General features: G+C 40.0%; 1 protein-coding gene and 2 pseudogenes across 10 annotated transcripts in view; 2 read left to right on the forward strand and 1 right to left on the reverse strand.

Moving 5' to 3' along the window:
- LOC118153609 (uncharacterized) overlaps positions 1-22434 on the reverse strand; it is a 55291-nt gene that overhangs the window by 17449 nt on the left and 15408 nt on the right. For 9 of the 10 annotated variants that reach the window (XM_078364724.1, XM_078364717.1, XM_078364737.1 and 6 more), the window contains one exon: positions 21324-21386. The gene's annotated coding sequence lies outside the window, so the exon portion shown is untranslated. Of the gene's footprint in view, positions 1-544; positions 19098-21323; positions 21387-22434 lie in introns of all 10 variants that reach the window. The other variant, XM_078364739.1, reaches the window with a different exon arrangement.
- Positions 7998-10783, forward strand: LOC144578623 (E3 ubiquitin-protein ligase ZNRF3 pseudogene; annotated as a pseudogene).
- On the forward strand, positions 18228-18947 carry LOC118153608 (threonylcarbamoyl-AMP synthase pseudogene; annotated as a pseudogene).

Genomic DNA, 22434 nt, shown 5'->3' on the forward strand with positions numbered 1-22434 from the left:
GCGTGTTGCCTCAGCAACGGCAGGCTGCATCAACAGTGGGTGTGTATCACAGTAGGGACGGGTTGCCTCGGCAACGGCTGGCTGCGTCAGCAATGGGCGTGTATCTCCGTTGGGGCGGGTTGCCTCGGCAATGGCTGGCTGCGTCAGCAGTGGGCGTGTATCTCAGTTGGGGCGGGTTGCCTCGGTAGTGGTGGACGCCCCTCCCCCACAGAGTGTCTCGGACCGTCTGCTCGGGATAGTTTGAAATCGCGGTTTTGTTCGTCCCACTGGGTATCCCAATTCCTGCAATCCCCTGGGCTGGGCTACTGTCCAAGTCTCATTCAGTCTCAAGTCCAGCCCTCTCAAGTCTCAGGTTGCCGGTTCAACAGGGCACCGGGACAAGCGCGCCCTGTGGGGATTGCTGGGTAGGGCCGGCCGCCGCCGCCCCGGCTGCCGGCTTCGCCAGGCAGACCTACTGCCTGGCGTCCCGTGTCTTTTTTATACTTGGGAGTTTCCCCATTCTGTGGGCAACAAAGATCAGTCTGGAAATGCAGCACTGACTCACCGTTTGCAGATTCAACGAGAAGAGCTCCAATCCTGGGTTGTTCTCACAGCGCCATCTTGAGTCCTCCCTCATTCTCTGTTTGGTTTAATCTGCCATTAAATTTTGCCCCTACAAATCCATAGTTTCCTTTCTCTCTCTTTTTTTTATGGAAAATAAATTCTTCATAAAACGCATATTGCTAGTGATGTAAACATAATTTCTCAGCACTTCAATACTCATTGGTCATAAAGACTTACCAATCAGATGTGAGTAATAATGAATGACCAGATCTGGAATTATATGTGTTTATTAGAACAGAATTGGAAGATTAGCCCCACACACATTTTTTTAGAAACTTTACTTTGCACAGCTAATGCTTTTTTGGGTATATGGGGTTAAAAAAATGTGTAACTTTAAATTTATATTCTTAACCATTTTTAAGTGCACAGTTCATTACTGTTAAGTACATTCATATTATTGTGCAACAGATCTCTAGAATTTTTTTATCTTGCAAACCGAAACTCTATATCCATAAATACTAATTCTCCCTCTCCCTTCCTCCCAGCCCTTGGCAACCACCATTCTATTTTCTGTTTCTATGTTCACTATTTTAGATACGTCATATGAATAGAATCATAGAGTATTTGTTCTTTTATGGCTGGCTTATTTTGCTTAGCATAATATCCTTGAGGTTCATCCATACTGTAGCATATAACATTATTTCCTTTTTAAGGCTTTATAATATTCCACTGTATGTATATAGATTTTTCTTTATCCATTAATCTGTTAATGAACATTTGAATTGTATCCACCCCTTGGCTATTATATATAATGCTGCAATAAATATGGATGTTCAAATATCTTTCAGATCTTGCTTTAAATTATTCCGGCTATATACCCAAAAGTGGGATTGCTGGACCACATAGTAGTTCTATTTTTAACTTTTTGAGGAACCTTCATACCCTTTTCCATAATGGTTATACTAATTTACCTTTGCACCAACAAACTGCAAAGGCTTTTTCCATATCCTCTCCAATATTTGTTATATTTTACCTTTTCGATAATAGTCATTCTAACAGGTGTGAGGTGATATCTCATTGTGGTTGTAATGTGAATTTAATGATTAGTGATATTGAGTACCTTTTCATACCCCTGTTGGACATTTTTATGTCTTCTTAGGAAAGTGTGTATTCAGGTCCTTTGCCCATTTTTAAAAATTGGGTAATTTGTTTTCTTGCTATTGAATTGTTTGAGTTTCCTTTAATAGACATACCTTAGAGATACTGCAAGTTCAATTCTAGACCACCACAATAATATAAATATCCCAATAAAGTGAATCCCATGAATTTTTGATTTCCCAGTACATATAAAAATTATATTTACAGTATACTATAGACTATTAAGTGTGCAACAGCATTATGTCTTAAAAAAAACAGTACATACTTTAATTTAAAAATACTGTAGTGCAATTAGTTGAGTGTGGTGATGCATGCCTGTAATCCCAGCTACTCGGGAGGCTGAGGAGCGAGTATGACTTGAACCCAGGAGACAAAGGTTGCAGTGAGTCGAAATTGTGCCACTGCACTCCAGCCTGGCAACAGAGTGAGAATCTGTTTCAAAAATAACAATCAACTGAGCCTTCAGCAAGTCATAATCCTCTTGCTGGTGGAGGCTCTTGCCTCAATGTTAGTGGCACCTGACTGATCAGAGTGGTGATTGCTGTAGGTTGGGGTGACTGTGGACATTTCTTAAAATAAGACGACAATAAAGTTTGCCCCATTGATTGACTTTCTTTCCAAAAAGATTTTTCTGTAGCATGCGATGCAGTTTGACAGTGTTTTCCTCACAGTACAACTTCTTTCCCAAGTGGAGTCAATTCTCTCATACACTGTGGCTGCCTCATCAACTAAGCTATGTGATAATTTAAATCTTTTGTTGTCATTTCAACAGTGTTCAAAGTATCTTCTTCAGGGGTAGTTTCCATCTGAAAAAAATCACTTTCATTGCTCATCTGTAAGTTGCAACTCTTCATTAATTAGTTTGATCATGAGATTGCAGTATTTCAATCACATCTTCAGATGCCACTTCTAATTCTAGTTATCTTGCTATTTCCACTACATTTGCAGTTCCTTCCTTCACTGAAATCCCGAACCCCTCAAAGTCATCCATGAGGGTTAAAATCAACTTCTTTCAAACTTCTTTAAATATTGCTACTTTGACCTCCTCCCATGAATCATGAATGCTCTTAACAACATCTAGAATGGTGAATTCTTTCCAGAATGTTTTCCATTTTCTTTGCCTATATACTTATCCAACCAAGTCAAATGAAAGAGGAGACAAAGGTGTATGAAAAGAAGAATCACTACCCATGGCAGCTATCATGTTACAAAATGAATTTTTGCTATTATAAATGTTTGTAAGCTCCAATTATGGCTTAGGCTCTAACTCACCAGCCCAAAGGAAGGGTGCTTGAAAGTTCATTATTTTATACTTTCATACAAACATAGTGCACTTTTGCACCTGGAGTATTTTCTATAGTTTTGCATGTTTGTATAGCAGATGAAACAGGCGATTTCAGCTTACTATACAACTATGGGGCATAGTATCCAAAGTACAGGCAGCATACTATCAAGAAAGTGGAAAGAAAACTCACAGAAAGGAATAAAATATTTATGTCACATATCTGATAAAAGATTAGTATCAAGCATATATAAAGAATTCTTATAACTCAACAATTTTAAAAAATGGGAAAATGATTTAGATAGACATTGCATTTAGAATATATATAAAAAGCCAATAATCACATGAAAAGAGTCTCAACATCACTCACCATAAGGGAGATTCCATTCAAAACCATAATGAAATGATACTTCACACTTACTGTGATGCTATAGTATAATTAAAGGGACAACAAAAAATGTTGGCAAGATATGGAACAATTGGAATCTTCATACACTGCTAGTAAGAATGTAGTGATACAGCCACTTTGAAAAATAGCTTGGTAGTTCTTCCAAACATGAAACATAAAGTTGCCATATGACCCAACGATCCCACTGCTAGGCCAAGAGAATTGAAAACATGTCCTCACAAAGACATTATTTATAATAGCCAAAAACTGGAGACAACTTCAATTTCCATCAATTGATGAGCAGAAAAACAAAATGTGGTACATCTATACAACAGATTATTGCATAGCCATAAATAAAAAGGAATTGAGTATTGATATATGCTACAATGTGGGTGAATCTTGAAAACCTTACGCTAAGTAAAAAAGGTCAGACAAAATGGGCCACATATTGACTTATGAATCTATTTATATAAAGGGTCTAGAATAGCCAAATTCATAGAGACAGAAAGTGAATTCGTTGTTTTGAGGGGCTGGGACCAGGAGGAAATAGAGAGTGACTATTAATGTGTACAGAGTTTCTTTTGGGGGTGATGACATGTTCGGGAATTAGATAATGGTAATGGTTCTGGAATTAGATATCTGAAATTCGTATTTTCACATAACTTTGTGAAAAATTGAAAAGCACTTTAAAAGGACAAATTTTGTGGTATGTAAATTATATCCTTTAGGGAAAAAAAAAAAAAAGCTCAGCTCACAGACCAGTGTCAAACTGCAGTGTTTCATACTGGTCCTCAACAAGATGAGAAGCTTATGCCAGAATGAAAGCAGACTAAAGCACTAAGCACATTAGTTTAGCAGACTTATTTATGACAGTATGTTTTCAATAAAGTATGCAGTCCATTGACTTTCATTCTGAGGTAAGCTTCTTATCACTCTGTGGGCCAGGTAATGAAGAGTTTAAAAACCACACTGTGAGCAAAGCTTCTGTAATTGAAATGCCTCACTTTGACAGGGCATTTGTCATTGGTTGCATGATGCACTATTGAATAAATTAAGATAACTTATTAAGGAAAACCATTCTAAATTTATATATTATATATGTATTGCACATAGTAACAAAACTTCAATTCTATTCATCATGCTTTTGTATGTCAGGCAGAGAGTTCAGTAATAGAAATAAAGAAGAAAGAGGAGCAGAAGAGAAACAAGGAGAATGGGAAGTTGAAGAGAAGGAAAGATGAAGGAGGAGAAAGAAGAATCTAAATAAATACTAAGGTGCTACATGTGCAAAGAGTTTACTCTATCCCAGACGAGTCAGCCATGTGCCTTGTCCAATGTAATTAGTATTACAAAAGAAGTACATATAAAATGCAGATAACTGAGGCATTACTTGGGGGGAAGCATATGCTTTCTATATGTAAAGAAATTCTTCCTCAAACTGTATATGAGGTGAATCAAAAAGAATGAATAGGAGTTCAGTAGGCACATATGTCTGAACATTAAAGAACAGAACCAGAGCTAATTTAACAAAAAGGCAATTTCTATAAACTGGTATTTGTCAAACTGTGGTCCCCAAACCAGGAGCAGCAGCATTGCCTGAGAACTTGTTCGAAATAATTCTCAGGCCTGTCCCATAACTACTAAACCAGACAATCTGAGGGTGGGAGTTTGTGTTTAGACAAGCCCTTCAAATGATTATGATGCACACAAAAGTTTGAAAACCACTGTTTTAGAGAAATATAGCAACTAGTTTAAAAAATTATGCTGAATCTTTAAAGACAAAAAAATTAGAGTCCCAACTTAACACAATAAATTGACCACACAGTTTTATCTTTGCTCCCTTCCCAAACCTCACTAAATGAAGATTAAAGAAATGTTTTAAGTTCTTATCCAACCAAGTCAAACAGAAGAGGAGAAAATAACTACCAACTATTTCAAAATCGTTTGGAAGATGAGAGCCTGATGTGGGATTCCTAACTGCCTTCATAGACAGAAGTCACATAAGTTACAGGGTTAGTGCCTCCAGAAGGCAAGGTCTGTAAGAAGAGAAGTGAGTCCACTCATGAGAGATAACTGAGGGACTTAGTGCTTGAAGGCACCAAGCATCCTGGAAGATGATGTTGATGTGGGAGCCTAAAATGAGGAATCTGGCTGTAAAATACATAGAGTAGTTGACTTCCCTTCTACTTCTGCCCCTCAGGAGACAGGGGATATATTCTCTGGAGAAACTGAACTGCAAGGGTCCAGCTTTGATAGAGATGAATCAGAGCGCCGAGCACAAGACAATTAGGTAAAAGTCTTCAGGATGAACTGAATGGCTCTCACAGCTCATCTCATTTGTGATTCCCAGAAAACCTGTATCTAAGAATATATCTTGCACCATGAGGGAGGTTGGAGGTCTGTCTTCTGGAGATCCCAATAAAAGGACTAGTAACTGATAACCTTCCAGTGAAGTCTGCCACTTGACTACTCCCATCCACAAAAACTCTTTTTGGTGCTTAAATATAACCAGCCAATAATCACCAGATTTGAAGAAACCTTCCAGTATGTAGAGACCTGCATGTAAAGAACAGATACAAAGAACCCGAGAAAATAAATGCATTCTGCTTATCCCAATTATCTTCAGAAAGATAAGAGGATACTTTACATTACATACACAAAATCGTATAGCTATGAAAAGGGAACATTAAGTAAATGAAACACAGGTCTTTGACAGTAAAAACAAGATAACTACAGTGAAAAAACATATTTAATAAAAAGTTTAGAAATGAATCAAGAAAATCTCTCAGAAGAGAGAGAGAAATTAGAAAAGGAAATGAAATCACTACATTAATCCAGGAGAACTAGAAGGAGAGGAAAGGAGAAAACAAAGGTGAGGAAATTATCAAAGAAATACTTCAAGAACTGAAAGACATATCTCTAAACTGAAAGGGCCCACAGAGTACGTGGGATAACAAAAACTCACAAGAATGTACATCACCATGAAATTAAAGGACAGGAGAGAAAGAAAATTCTAAAAGGGACAGAGATAGTACACATACAAAAGACATCATTCAGAATATCATTGAGCTTTTGGAAAAGAAACATCAAAATGATGTACAATGGGGAATCAATAACTTCAAAATGTAGAGGAAAACAATATTTAACCTACTATTCCATACTCAGCTAAACTATTAATCATAGGTAAAACATTTTCTAGACATACAAAAATTCAAAAAAATTGAGCCCCACATAACCTTTCCTGGAAGCTACTGGAGGAAGTGCCTCAGCAAAAGAGAAAGTGAATTAAGAAAGAAGAACCTATGAACACCAGAAAATAGGGACCCTGACACTTAAGAGGCAAAGGGAATTTGTAGGACGTTGGTAAAGAGAATTGTGCAACCCAAGCTGTGAGCCAGAACTCAAAAGTATCCTATCAGATGAGAATGAATTACAGAGTATAAGCTGAAAATCTCCAAACAATAAAAGTGGGTAGGTCATTTAGTATGTTTGAGAATTAACAGAATTTATTTCTGTGTGCAGAACATTTGAGGGGAAAATGAACTACTTATATATGAGAAAACACAATACCAAGCAATTATTAACCATAGAAAAAACCGAAGTTCATATAAGAAAATTAATCTTCTGAGATATTATTTGACTTAGCTGTAAATAATATTTCACATATAAAATAATGTAAATATTCATACAGATATAACTGAGAGCACAGAAGACAGGAAGGAGGTTTGGAAAGTGGGAATATAGCAGATCCAAAACAGGGAGGAAGTTAACAATTATAGCTTAGCGTTGGTAAGTTATGGAGTAGCAGAATGGGATATTTTACCAGCTAGTGGTATATGGGTGCAAAAACAAAGGAAAGTTAGAGGACAGAAAAAGAAGAGAAAAACAGACTGTTTTGTGATGTGATCAGGCTGTCTCTGAGTCAGATACATGAATTTTAAAAGAAACCAGCTATGCCAAATTGGGAATAAGTACGCCAGGAAGCAGTAGTAACAAGTCTTTGAAAATTTTGAAACAGGAATATATTCGGTGTGTTTCAGAGAGGACAAGAAGACTAGTAAGCACTGAGCAAACAGGAACAATAAAAGAAACATAACTACACGGGAGAAAAAAATGAACTTCAGGCGGCGGGCGCTGGGCCGGAGCCGGAGCCCAAGCCCGAGCGGCGAGGCCTGGAAGAGGCCAGAGCCTGGGGGAGGCAGCGGCAGCGGCGGCGGCTGGGGTAGCCCAGGCAGCCCGAGCCCCGCGGCCTGGGGCTGCGCTCGGCACCATGAGCGGCGGCAGGCCTTCGGGAGGTGGCCCTGGGGGCTCGGGCAGGGCGCGGACCAGCTCGTTTGTGGAGCCAGGAGGTGGAGGCGGCCCAGGAGGCTCGGCCTCCGGCCCAGGTGGCACCGGCGGCGGGAAGACGTCTGTCGGGGCCATGGGTGGGGGCGTCGGGGCATCGAGCTCCGGGGGTGGACCCGGCGGCAGCGGCGGAGGAGGCAGCGGAGGCCCCCACTAGCTTCCCGCCGCCCGGGGTGAAGCTGGGCTGTGACAGTGGGAAGGTGACCACAGTGGTAGCCACTCTAGGCCAAGGCCCAGAGAGCTCCCAAGAAGTGGCTTACACAGACATCAAAGTGATTGGCTATGGCTCATTTGGGGTCATGTACCAGGCACAGCTGGCAGAGACCAGGGAAGTGGTTGCCATCAAGAAGGTTCTCCAGGACAAGAGGTTCAAGAACCAAAAGCTGCAGATCATGGGAGCTAGACCACTGCAATAGTGTGAGGCTGAGATACTTTTTCTACTCCAGTGGGAAGAAGAAAGACGAGCTTTACCTAAATCTGGTGCTGGAATATGTGCTCGAGACAGTATACCCAGTGGCCCATCACTTCACCAAGGCCAAGTTGACCATCCCTATCCTCTATGTCAAGGTGTACATGTACCAGCTCTTCCGCAGCTTGGCCTACATCCACTCCCAGGGTGTGTGTCACCGTGACATCAAGCCCCAGAACCTGCTGGTGGACCCTGATACTGCTGTCCTCAAGCTCTGCGATTTTGGGAGTGCAAAGCAGTTGGTCAGAGGGGAGCCCAACCTCTCTTACATCTGTTCTCGCTACTACCGGGCCCCAGAGCTCATCTTTGGAGCCACTGATTACACCTCGTCCATTGATGTTTGGTCAGCTGGCTGTGTATTGGCGGAGCTCCTCCTGGGCCAGCCCATCTTCCCTGGGGACAGTGGGGTGGACCAGCTGGTGGAGATCATCAAGGTGCTGGGAACACCAACCCGGGAACAAATCCGAGAGATGAACCCCAACTACACAGAGTTCAATTTCCCTCAGATTAAAGCTCACCCCTGGAAAAAGGTGTTTAAATCTTGAACGCCTCCGGAGGCCATCGCGCTTTGCTCCAGCCTGCTGGAGTACACCCCGGTACTCTGGGTACACCTTCTCCAAGGCAGCTTGCTTCTCCCAGTACGAGACCATGTACCAGCACTACTACTTCCAGGGCCTCACCTACCTGGAGCAAGAGGGGCAGCCCCCGCCTAGCCTCGCGCCCCAGGGCCTGGCACGTGCCTTTCCTCCAAGTGGCAGCTGCAGCCTGCTGTTCCCCACCGTAGTGCATGTGGCCCCGCCCTCCCACCTGGAGAGCGGTAGCACGTCCAGCTTCAGCTGCTATCACGGCCACCACTCCGTGTGCAGTAGCTACCTGGCCGACTGCCCGGGCAGCAAAAGCAGCAGCAGCGGCAGCTCCGGTCAGTGCCACTGTTCCTCCAGTGACTCTGTGGTAGACTGCACTGAGGTCAGCAACCAGGGCGTGTACGGGAGCTGCTCCACCTTCCGCAGCTCCCTCAGCAGCAACTATGATCCCTTCATCTACCGCAGCCGGAGCCCCTGTCGTGCCAGTGAGGCGGGAGGCTCAGGCGGGGGGCCTGCACTGTGCTTCGAGAGCTCCCTGCCACCCGAGAAGCTCCGGGTGGTGCACAGTCATGGTGCTGGGCAGGGCGAGCCTTGGCCAGGCCCTGCCTCTCCCTTGGGGGATCAGGTGTCCATGTGCAGCCTGGAGATGAACTACAGCAGCAACTCCTCCCTGGAGCACAGGGGGCCCTACAGCTCTACCTCAGAAGTGGGGCTCGAGGCTTCTCCTGGGGCTGCCCCGGACATCAGGAGGACCTGGAAGGGGGGCCACGAGGGGCAATCATGTGCCTGCTGCTGCGAGCCCCAGCCCTCCCCACCCAGGCCCAGTGCCGGAGCAGCTGGCAGCAGCACCTTGTTCCTGGGGCCCCACCTCTTAGAGGGCTCTGGCCCCGCAGGTGAAGAGTCCCAGCCAGGAAGCTCCCAAGGGCCTGAAGGGCCTTTATCCCTATCATTTGCCCAGGACAGATGGGGTCAAATATGAGGGCCTGCCCTGCTGTTTCTATGAAGAGAAGCAGGTGGCCCGTCGCGGCAGAGGGGGCAGCGGCTGCTAAACTGAGGACTACTCGGTGAGTGTGCAGCACATGCTCACCGAGGAGCCCCCGCCCGGCTGCTATGCGGGAGCCCAGGATCTGAGCCAGCGCATCCCCATCATTCCGGAGGATGTGGACTGTGACCTGGGCCTGCCCTCAGACTGCCAAGGGACCCACAGCCTCGGCTCCTGGGGTGGGACACGGGGCCCAGATGCCCCACGGCCCCATAGGGGCCTGGGAGCAACCCAGGAAGAGGAGCAGGCTCTGTGCTGCCAGGCTAGGGCCCTGCTGCAGCCTGGCTGCCCTCCAGAGGAGACCAGCATGTCGACCTGCAAGGAGAGTGCTGTCACCCAGGCTGGAGTGTGGTAGCGGGATCTCGGCTCAATGAAACCTCCGCCTCCCGGATTCAAGCAATACTCATGTCTTGGCCTCCCAAGTCACTGGGATTACAGGCACCCACCAACACACCTGGCTAATTTTTGTATTTTTTCAGTAGTGACAGGGTTTCACCATGTTGGCCAGGCTGGTCTCAAACTCCCGACCTTAGGTGATCTGCCTGCCTTAGCCTCCCAAAGTGCTGGGATTACAGGCATGAGTGACTGCACCTGGCCTCATCTGGCATCAATTTCTACAGATTAAAATAAGTTGCTGTGCTAATTGATAGTTGTTCCTTTTTATTACTGTGTTATGTGCTATGATATGGCTGTACCAGTTTGTTTAACCATTTATCTGCTGAAGAACATCTGTGTTGTCTACATTTTGGGGCCAATACGAATACAAGTACTATATACATTCATGTGGCGGTGAACATAAGTTTTCAGTTCTCTGGGATAAACACATAGGAGCGCAACTGTTGAGTCATTTAGAAAGCACATATTTAGTTTTCTGACAATGTCAAACTATCTTCCAGAGTGGCCACACTGTTCTATATTCCCACCAGCAACGTATAAGAGGCAGCATTTGATGCTGTCGCTACTTTTTAGTCATTCTGAGGTGTCTAGAAAGATCACAATGTGATTTCAACTTGCATTTTCCTAATGGCTAATGACATTAAATATTGTCATGTCATTTCTGTCATTTATATATTCCCTTTGGTAAATGTTTGTATCTCTATTTTCCAAACTTGATTTTTCTTCACTGTTGAGATTTAAGAGATCTTTATATATTCTAGATATGTCCTTTGTCAAATATATCATTGTAAAGACTTTCTCCCAGTCTGTAGCTTGCTTTTCAACCTTTTACAGGATGTTCAAAGCAAAACCTAAATTTTCATTTAGTTCCACATATCACTTCCCTTTTAAGGTCAGTGCTTTTGTGTCAGGCTTTAAAACTCTTTGTTTAATGTTGAAATGGAAAATCTTAAGACTTCTCCAAAAATACTAGTAGAACACTGGCCACCGAAGCAAGCAACCTTAATTTATTCCATCTGCTGGAAACATACTTTTGATCCAGCTATTGTTTCATAAACTAGTGTGTTTTATATTATAGCACCTGGTACATGGCTACAGTTTCCAAATGAAAGCTATGAAGTCAGTTTGTCTGTGTGTTTATACATACCTGTGCATGTAGGTATGTCACATATGTGTTATTTTTCTACTTCTAGATGGCACTGTCAAAAATTAATTCATGAAATATTTCTATTTAATTGGTTTAAAGAAAAATAAGCACAACATAAATTAAGTATTCTCTCAGCAATATAGAAACTAATAGAAATGATTTTCAAGTTCATGTGACTTGGGTAAGAATACAATGTAGATATACAACTTTTAAATCCTACCAGGATTTACTATCAAATAAGGTAATGTCACCTCCACTAGATGTTTATGATTATAGAACCATGAGTTCAGCCTATGAACAAATGTGCATGTGGATGGCAGTATCCATTACTTTATGTTTATTGAGCACAGCAATAAAACAAAAAACCTCATCTATTTCTCTTTTTAGGATTCTTGTTTTTGTAAAGACTGCTGGACATGCACATGCTGTAAAAGTAGCTAACAGAGAAATGATGACAGCTAGCTTTGTTTTGTGTTATGTCTACTCAAAAATAGCTCCCCAATGGTAATTTACACCCTTGGGGTTTTGCTCATTTAGATGTTGACTATTCATTGGATATATAGATATTTTCCAAATAAGAGAAAATACTGAAGCATTAATAGCTGAACATAAATTATACTATGAAGAAGCTTATGTTTCTACTAACTTGATTCATAGATTTGCCAATCTATAGAATGCTGATGTGACAGTTAAAACTAGAAAAAGAGAGATAACTCTGTATGTGAGGAAACGACATGGTTTTGGTAAGGTGAGCCTATTACATATGAAGAATGTGTGTTCATTAAGAGAAAAAGACTAGTTTTTATCCTAAAGTAGAATGACTTGTTTCACAATAAGAGGAAGGAAGAATTTAATCCAAAACAGAATGGATATAAGAAAGTTGTAGTAGGTTTGTGGAAGAGAAATCTTGGAAAAGGAAGTTTATGTGTGGTGAAGCTGGCTAAGATCTGAATGAATTTGTAAGTTATCAAAATAATGAATCTTAATATCAAAAATATTTGAGTTTTTTACCTACTTCCCAAAATCAAACTCTAAACTTGTCTTTCTGTCCTCGAGCTAACTTTGGGAGCTTCCAGAGGACCCCTGAAATATCTCAAAACAATTTTCTTTCATCATGAAGAGAAACAATAAATGAGTTACACTTATTGGATTATGTTAGATCTGCATGGGAAGCACTGTCAAATAAGAAGTGATGCTTAACCTTCTTTGAGTTATATTTGTACAGATGTATTACTAATAATGTGTTCTAGAAACTGTGTGAAATTTGTAGAAATCTGACAGGTCTAATGTTATCAGTCACAATTCTAGTTTACCTTAAAATGCTATACACCACAGAAATAACTAAACTTGCTTGTGAACTGCCAACGTTACTACAGTAAACTCTTACCAGATATTTAACCATGGCCATTTAAAAATCTTGTAATCCACAGATAGTTGTTTTACTCTGATACTTTCCTGAAAGTCACTGTAAGCAACTATGAATCTGAAGTGTTTCATCTTTGAGGACACGCAATGAAAAGGACTCTGACAAGTACAGGTTTATGTTAATATCACACCACTGGACTGGGTAAGAATTCCCAGAACCCTAGTGAAGTAATTAACTAATTCATAATGCTGTCACAATGGCAATGACATTTCAACCTGAGTTTTGGAGAGGACACTCAAACCACAGCAGGATAGAAGAGACATTTTTACTATATTGAATCTTCCAATCCATAAACATGTCCCTCCACTTACTTAGATTTTGTCTGATTTTTTTTCATCACTATTTTGTAGTTTTTGGTATACAAATCCTAATACGTTTTATTAGGTTTACATCTGAATATCTTTATTTATTTTTTTTTGGAGACAAGGTCTCACTCTGTGGCCCAGGCTGGAGTACAGTGGCATGATCATGGCTCACTGTCACCTCTATCTCCCAGACTCAAGTGATCCTCCCACCTCAGCCTCCCACATATCTGGTATTGTTCAAAATATTCATATTTACTATTGCAAATAAAACTAACAGTCTTTACCTGAATCTTTGAATAGCTCCATTTGATTAGAACTTTCAGGAAATAAAATGACATTGTTAAAAGTACAGATATTTTTAAATACTGCCAACCAGGCACAGTGGCTCACCCCTCTATTCCCAGCATTTTGGGAGTCTGAAGTGGGTGGATCACTTGAGGTCAGGAGTTCAAGATCAGCCTGGCCAACATGGTGAAACGCTGTCTCTACTAAAAATTCAAAAATTAGCTGGACATGCTGGTGCATGCCTGTAGTTACAGCTACCCGAGAGGCTGAGGCACAAGAATCACTTGAACCTGCTGAACCTGGGAGGTGGAGGATGCAGTGAGCCAGGATGGTGCCACTGCACTCCAGCCTGGGCAACAGAGCGAGACTCTGTCTCAAAAACAAACAAAAATTTATTCAGATAGTTTGTTATTTACATATTTTTCTGTGTAACATTCATTTAGTCTTTCGCACACGAATGCACTATGCTAATACCTTTACATACGCTATCTCATTTGGTCCTTACAGTCACCCTATTAAAAAGTACTTTTACCTTTTCCATTTTATAATGAAACTAAAGTTTAGAGAGGTTAAATTGTTTGACTGCTGTAACACAGTAAAATGAAGAGAATGGATTTAGAGCTAAAGCACTCTGAGGTTTAGCTGACTATGTGTTTTAGTCCTGCTGAACTGCAAACCACAGAAGTATAGGCACATACAATATTCATAAAAGGCGCTGGTCTTTTTGACCAGTGGTTTGAATTCTAGCATTTACAAGTGGCAGAAATTTGGTAAAGTACAAAAGAAGGATTATTATCAACACTTTATATGAAGGAAGCTGTGGGTAGTTTCCATATCCACATATTAATGTGCTCAGATGCATATTAAATCATAATACAGCTATGTTTTACTGAATAAGGAGTTTTTGTTTTTTGAGACTGAGTCTCGCTCTGTCACCCAGGCTGGAGTGTGGTGGTGTGATCTCAGCTCACAGTCACCTCCACCTTCCAGGTCCAAACAATTCTCCTGCTCCAGCCTCCTGAGTAGCTCAGATTACAAGTACCACTATGCCAGCTACACTGTACACAGAGTTGTATCTTTTTTTTTTTTTTTGAGACAGAATCTCACTCTGTTGCCCAGGCTGAAGTGTAGCAGCCCAGTCTTCCCTCACTGCAACCTCCACCTCCCAGGTTCAAGCGATTCTCCTGCCTGTGCTTCCTGGGTAGCTGGGATTGTGGGCATGCACCATCGTTGGTCTCAAACTCTTGACCTCAGGTGATCTGCCCACCTCAGTCTCCCAAAGTGCTGGGATTACAGGCGTGAGCCGCTGTGCCTGGCCACAGAGTTCTATCTTTATACTCGCACCCCTGAAAACAATAACCAATTATTAAAGAATTTAAGTCCTTACTTAGGTTCAAGCCCTTGTATAAACTAAAATACCTTTTCTTTTTTGTTTTCTAGAACAACTCTATGATATCCCTTGTGAAAGCATAACATGCTGCTCATCTCTGGGGTGTAGACTTAGGTGGTTTTATTTTGCAAAAAACAGACCAAAACATTTTATCAGCTTTTTCACAAGACAAGATCTGTAAAGAACTTTGCCAAGAATTGACTATAAGAATAAACTTAAATGCTATACCTTTATCAATGCTCTCCCTCATAATTATAGTTTTTCTTTTTATCCACACTGCTTACAAAGAAGTGTTCAAACAACCTCACACCAAATTCATAATATGTCACTTCCTCTAAATGAGTATTAAAAAGTGCTTGTTTCACCCTTTATTTAAATTGTCTGGTCAGAAGCGTCACCAGCTAAGGGGACATCTCAGGTGAGAGCAGGGGAGGAATCTGTCCAGTACAGGTGTCCAGGCCAGAGGCTACACTTGCTAAGTCAGGAAATATCTAAATATGGTGCCCTCTGGAAGAAAGCACTTTGGGAAATCTAGGAAGCCATCAATGGAGGATCAGGTTATAAAAGCCTATGACTTTGAGACTGAAGATAAAAAGATCTGAGTTGTTCAGAGGAAGATATTACTGAAGGAATGACTCCACTCATTGAGAAACATGGGAAAACTTTTTACAGGAATCGCTGAAGGTATTGGGGGTGAGTGGTTAAGTAGAGAATATGCTGTAAAGATTTGGAGCTGACATTATCAAGGCTCTTCTTGTCAAGAGAAAAACATTAGAAATGTATACCAAAGCTTCTCTCAAAACCAGTAACCAGAAAAATCAGACATATTTAAAAAACATGAGAGCAAAGGCAGAAGCTTAACCGAGAATATTCTCAGCAGTTTTCGACTTTATTTCAGCAGTGCGATATAGATGTGCAGAAAGCTGAGGAACAAGAAGAAAAACTAATTGGTGGTATCATGGTTAGGTTTATAATTAATCTATTACAGCCAGGTCTCAAGTAGGAATGGAGAATCTAGCCTTTTACTATGACCAATGGAACAGAGCCAGGTTCCATTAACTATTGCCGACTATGTGTTTTAGTCCTGCTGAACTGCAAACCACAGAAGTATAGGCACATACAATATTCATAAAAGGCGCTGGGTTTTTTGCCCAGTGGTTTAAATTCTTGCATTTACAAGTGGCAGAAATTTGGTAAAGTACAAAAGAAGGATTATTATCAACACTTTATATGAAGGAAGCTGTGGGTAGTTTAGCTTCAGCCATAGTTGAATGGAAACAGGGAAGGAGTTGCTCATGTGGTGTCATCTGGGTTATCTCACCAATTCTTAGTAAGGCGTCTCAATGTAGTAAGCAAGATAGTTTTGGCAATACTAGACTTACTACAAGTAAATCAACCCCAGTGGACTAAGAAAATCTCAATAGCTCTAGCAGATATTCCTCTGGAGAAATATCACTGATCTAGTTTGAATCATTTGCCCAATGTCCATGCATCTAGTTTAAATCACTACACAGCCAACCCTCTGAATGTGCAGGCTCCGTATCTGCAGATTCATCTAGTCATGGATGAAAAATATTTGGAAGAAAACATTTAAAAACAGCAATCCAACAACAACAACAACAACAACAAATGCAGTATAACTATTTACATAGTATTAGGTATTATAAGTGATCTAGATATGATTTAGAATATAAGAAGACAGAGAATAAGTGGCCTAACAGGTAGAAGAAAAAATCATGGTAGGCCAAGTGAACAAAGCAGTTAAAGAAAGCCTTTGAAGAAGGAAAATGGATCAGATAATTCTGGTAGAAAAGTGAGTTTGGAATTCTACTTGTAATGAATGTAAGATACCATGGGAAAGAAAGTAATGGGGTAGTAGTAGCCTGTGGAGAAAAGGAAAAGAGGTTTTGTTTGAAAGATTAGAGAAATAGAATGCTTGTATGCTAGTAGGAATACTTTAGAGGAAAAATTTAAAATACTGGGGGGGAAAAACGTATAACTGCTGAATCCTTGAGAATGGATGAGATATGTGAAGAAGCTGGCTTTAGCAAGGAACAAGGACAGTTTATCCTTAGAAACAGTAGAGGTACATGTAGGTGGATAGTAGATGTGGTGATGGGAGACTGAAATTTCTCTTTGGATTGCTTTTACTTATTTAGTGACATAGTTAAGGTCATCAGATGGTGGAAAAGGCATTGCCTCCAGATAGAGTAGCCGGAGAATTAAATTTTCAAGGGTTGGGGTTTAGCCGACCAAGTGTGAAAGAGTAACAACAGGGCAAGGTTTATATGCAAAACAATAATTATACTGATTGACAACAGAATTTAAGCCCAGAAAGATGAAAGTGAGGATACAGGGGTAGGTAGGGGTGCCACTGAAAGGCAGGTAAGATGGGTTTTCAGTGCTGACATATTGAGCTGTAGTATAAAAGAGAGTAAGTTAGAATGGTAAGGAGGTAGAGGTTGAATACTAGGATATATAGAGAAACAGTATGTATATGGTTAGAGCTTGGATGCTGGAAACAATACTGTTTGGGGTAACATGCTGGTTTGAGCAATTGCAACTATGAAACAATGGGCAAATTATTTATCTTTATGTCTCAATTTACTCAACTATGAAAGTGAATAATGAGTACCTATCTCTTAGAAAGTTTGCTATTATTAATACTATGTGATGGTTAGAGTTATTGTAAGTGAATAGTCATTCAGTGAATAGTCAACTTAGGGTGGAGGACAAAAATCACTGGGAAATATATCAAGGAACTGAAAGACCACTATTATTGGAAGGATAATCTGTGTGGATACTGAAATGACGAAGAAATAAGACAGGTCTTGAATATTGCTAAAATATCCTATTCAGCCCATGGTAGGATTATTATATTGTTGCACGTTAGTCATAAACACAAATTACCTAAATTTGGTCATTTGTTATTGTTTTTAAAACTACTTAAGTTTAATGCAGAATATATTTTGTGCGAAATGTAAAATTTTACCCAAATTGTCATTTCAAAATTTTTTCTTTTATGTTTGTAGAATATATTTCAGCAACAGCAACAAAAGGTTTTTCAACAATCTAGAATTGTTCAGAGTGAGACACAGAAAACAGTTATATTAGCAGTTCATAAAGGTCTGTTGTATGCGGCAACAATGCATTGTTACAAAACATAACGTATTTATGGAAACTGAAGGTAGTTCTAAGTTTATGGGAAAAAACGTTTCAGACTTTTAGCTACTTTCCATTTTGAGTTCATTGTTCTGAGTTAACTTAAATGATAAATCAATTTTTACTTTAGGATTCTAATGGTTTTGTTAGGATTATTCGAAACAAAAAAAATGGTAAGTTGGGAATTTTATTTGGAAATGTACTTATCATGCATATAATCTGTATGTTATTAGCACTTTAGTCATAGCTCTCTGTTTAACTAGAAACAGAAAGTCTGTAAATCATTTCTAGGTTGTGTTTCTCTTCTTTACGTATCCCCAGTGTTTGTTAAATAATAAAAAGCTCCCAAATGGGAGGCTGTCTCTGGAATGTCAGTCCAGAGGCATGACGGCCACAGTGGTTGCCAGTGTGGAACTGAGCGAGGGAGCAAGCCCAGAGTGTTCAGCCATGGCTGAGCTGCACACCAACACCATGATAGCCACCCCCACTGATATGCCATATGGTGTGGCCTGTGCAGCAAGCTGCTCAGTGGCCCTGTGTACTGTGTACTGCCTCAAGAGCTGCAGGAAGGCCAAGCTAGTGACTGTATGAGAGTACCCCAGGAGCTCCTGAAAGACCAATTGCCAGGACCAGTACCCCTGGTGATGGAACGTTCGGAGGAGCTCAGCAAGGACCTAAACCCCTTTACTTCTCTTATAAAACATCCAGATTCCTAATTATGCCTTTATGCAAAACTTGGCCAACATGTATGAGGGTCCTCTTGCTCTCACTAGTGCCAACCTCAGCTCCCAGGACAGTTCTCTGAATGTCAAGGAGTTGTAAGATGTCTGACCTCACTTGTTCTTGGTCACTGATCGGGGAGACAAACTGGGGACGGCCAGAGCCCTGAGTGTTACCTCAGCTCAACTATGGTTGACTTACCTGTGAAAGTTTGGCATCATTCGTCCAGGCTGTGCCCTGGAAAGTACTACAGCCTTCCTTCAACAGAAGTATGGGCTGCTCCCCTAACATGCATCCTACTTGTGAAACTCAGGAAGCAGGAAGGCCCATGGTCTGGTGCTGAATACTATGTGTTGGTCCACTGATAACTGCCAAGCCCTCATTTGCAGAAGCCACTGGAGCTACAGCACTACTGTGTCTTTCTGAACACTGTAGACCAAGCCCCAGAAGCTGCATCTGGAGGAAAGGCAAGATTTATTATTTGTAGTCTCATATATCAGCCAAAGGCTGAATGGAGATGTTAATCACATTCCTACGTGGCCTTATTCTAATAAGTATCTCTTTTTTTCTTCTTTTTTAATTTAAATAGCAGATTTAGAATCTAATGAGAGCTCTCTGCCTGGGTGGTGGCATTTAAAACAGTGCAGACCAGCTAAAAGTGCCAATGCTGTTTGAAAAGTCTCAGCTGACCAAAAGCATCAGTTGGGCTCCTGAAACTGGAAAACCAGGTAGAGCCATGGGGCCACTCTCTCCTCTGAGCCAGCAGGGCTAGTGGTGTCAAAACTGCTGGTGGGGAGAGCAGTCATTTTGGTCTAATACTGGGATGTCTACTCAGTTGATGGGGGTTGTCCAAATTAAAGAAGACCGGGAAATAAATCTCCTCTATCCTTTTCAGCCAGGAACTTTTTTTTCTAATTTATTTGTAAATTAAGTTGTAGTTAGTTATGCCTATAACACTTTTATCTAAATCTAGTGTTCTCAGTAGCCTTTTGTCTATTTAATGTGGACTAAGTATTCAACATAATTACTGCTGGGCATTTGAACTTTGTTTTTCTTTAGTATAAAGAAATACAGCTATAAAAAAAGTACCCAAATGGTAAAAAATAAAAATAAAATGATGTTTTACATATAAGTATCCTCAAATTCTTTTTGAAAACAGGCAAAGAATAAACAATACTCACTACAATTAATTCTGTGTAAGAGCTGTGAATATAATAAATTATAATGGCTAAATTCAACACATTAGTAAGGTATAATTTTAAGTATGTTGTTCAGTACAAAGTATAATTATGCATAGATTGATATTATTTAAACTGGGAAGCACAAATTAGACCCTACACTCATATACTTTACTGTAAGAGACTAAAAAATACTGTTACATTTTAATGCTCTATTTAACCCTTTTCCTATTTAGAAAAAACAAGTGCAGCTCAGTGCCAATGTTCATTTAATTTTACAAAAATACACTCTTTGAGGCTGAAGCAAATCTGACTGATTATAAAATATAAAAAGTGGTGTTCTTTGAGTTATTTCTAAACAGAGCTAACATCAGAATTACCTGAATCATCAGAATCTCTATTTCAGAAAAACTGGATTCATCAAATGAATCTTCAGCCATTAAGTTCAAGAACAATGTTAACATCATAGGTAGAAATGCTACATTTTCTAAGATTTGATATTTTCAGTGACAGAATGTTACTATATTTTGTAACTAGAAATATCACTGTTAAAAACAGAATGCTGGCCCAGTGCAGTGGTTCATGCCTGTAATTATAGCACTTTGGGAGGCCATGGCAGGCAGATCACTTGAGGTCAGTAGTTCGAGACCAGCCCGGCCAACATGGTGAAACCCTGTCTACTAAAAATACAAAAATTAGCTGAGTGTAGTGGCAGACACCTGAAATCCCCGTTACTTGGAAGGCTGAGGCAGGAGAATCACTTGAACCTGAGAGGTGGAAGTTGCTGTAAGTCAAGATCGTACCATTGCACTCCAGCCTGGGCAACAGGCAAGACTCCATCTCAAAAAAATTTTTATTTAAAAGAATGAGGAAAAAGAATGCTATCAGTAAAATGATGTCTTTTGTTTCCAAAGTCGATATACTAAAGCAATGCAAAAATAGTAATAAAAGCAACCTGTTTTGTGGCAAAGTTATCTTGGAGTAATGCTGCAGCCACAAGCCCCACTGGTGAGTATTCTCAGCACCAAGAAAAAAAGTTAAAAGCAGTTTTGATATATATCATATTAAAATCGACATAATGAATTAAGGCTAACGAAATCAAGTGGTTGAGTTATCACAAAATCATGGCCACTTTGTCAGCTTAGCTTCCTTCATCCTCAGATACCTAAAAAGAAGACAGTAGCAACTGCCCACTTTATTCTGTTGATAAGCAGAGCAGTTAAAAGCTACATAATAATTAAACCGTTTATAACCTGTTGTGTACACAATAATAAAAATAAAGTTAGGCCTATAGAGTATTCACACTGCTTTTGCCTGTGAACTACTGTATGCCTTATGTATTTGTGCTGTATTTTACAGTGACTTTGGTAATAACCCAGCTAAAAATTTAGATTTCAGTCTCCGGAACAAACAGTATGTTTCCCAAAGTCCTACTAAAACTTCAGAGTTAAACTACCAAGGATCCTGGCTTTGGTTCATTACGAACCTAAAAAGTTTTTCTTACCTTTACACCTTGAATGAGACCATTCGTGAGGAATGTGTGTTGAAGAAATGTCTCATGTAGAACCTACAAAAAGCAAACAAACATCAAGACAAATTCAAATTTAAGTTAAAAAAAATATTTTCTACCTCTCTTAACGGCATGCTACATAAATGAGCCGTATAATGAAAAATTATTAAATAGCAATGAAATCCAAAAAATAAATAAATAAATAAATTGTGGTACATCCCAACTATCACTTAAAAATGAGCTACCAAGACATTAAAAAACATAGAGCAACCTCAAATGCACACAGCTAAGTGAAACAAACCAATCTGGAAAGGCTACATATTGTATTGTATAATTCCAAGTATATGACATTCTGAAAAAAAGTAAAACTATGGAAACAATAAAAAAATCAGTGGTAGCGAGGGATTGTGAAGGAGAGAGGGATGAATAGACAGAGCACAGGGGATTTTTAGGTCCATGAAAACACTTTGTATGATACCATGATGATGGATATGTGCAATATATATTTATCAAAACTCTGAGTATAGAATACCAAGAATGAACCCTAAATTACAGAATTTGGGTGATAATATCTCAGAGTAAGTTCATCAAATAAAACAAATGTACCCCTCTAGAAAGGAATGTCCATAGTAAAAGAGGCTATGCATACATAGGGGAAAGGGATACAAGGGAAATCTCTGTACTTTCTTCTCAATTTTACTGTAAACCTTAAATGACTCTTTAAAAAATTAAGCCTTTAAAAAAAGGAAATTATAATTCACTCACAAATTATTTCCAATCTTTCCTTTAACATTATTTTTAAGGTTTAGAAAAAGTTTGTCATCTCAGCTACTGACATTTGAACGCTACTTGCCTGTACTGAAGAAAAAGAGAAGCAAATAAAGGTCACCAAATATTTCAAGTGAAATGTCAAAGTTCTCAGAAGAATCTTCCAAAAACAATAAAGTCAGAGATACAGAAATTGTCTTTTAAAAATATAAAGATTAGAACTCTTGAGTAACTTGATTTGTCACAGGCATCACAAAAATATAACAAAATACAAAACAAAAAAGCATATTTAAAAAAATGCTTATCTGATCATGTCAATTATTAATCCATTGTCTCT

This window comes from Callithrix jacchus, chromosome 1 (genome assembly GCF_049354715.1).
Source record: "Callithrix jacchus isolate 240 chromosome 1, calJac240_pri, whole genome shotgun sequence".
Lineage (NCBI taxonomy): Eukaryota > Metazoa > Chordata > Mammalia > Primates > Cebidae > Callithrix > Callithrix jacchus.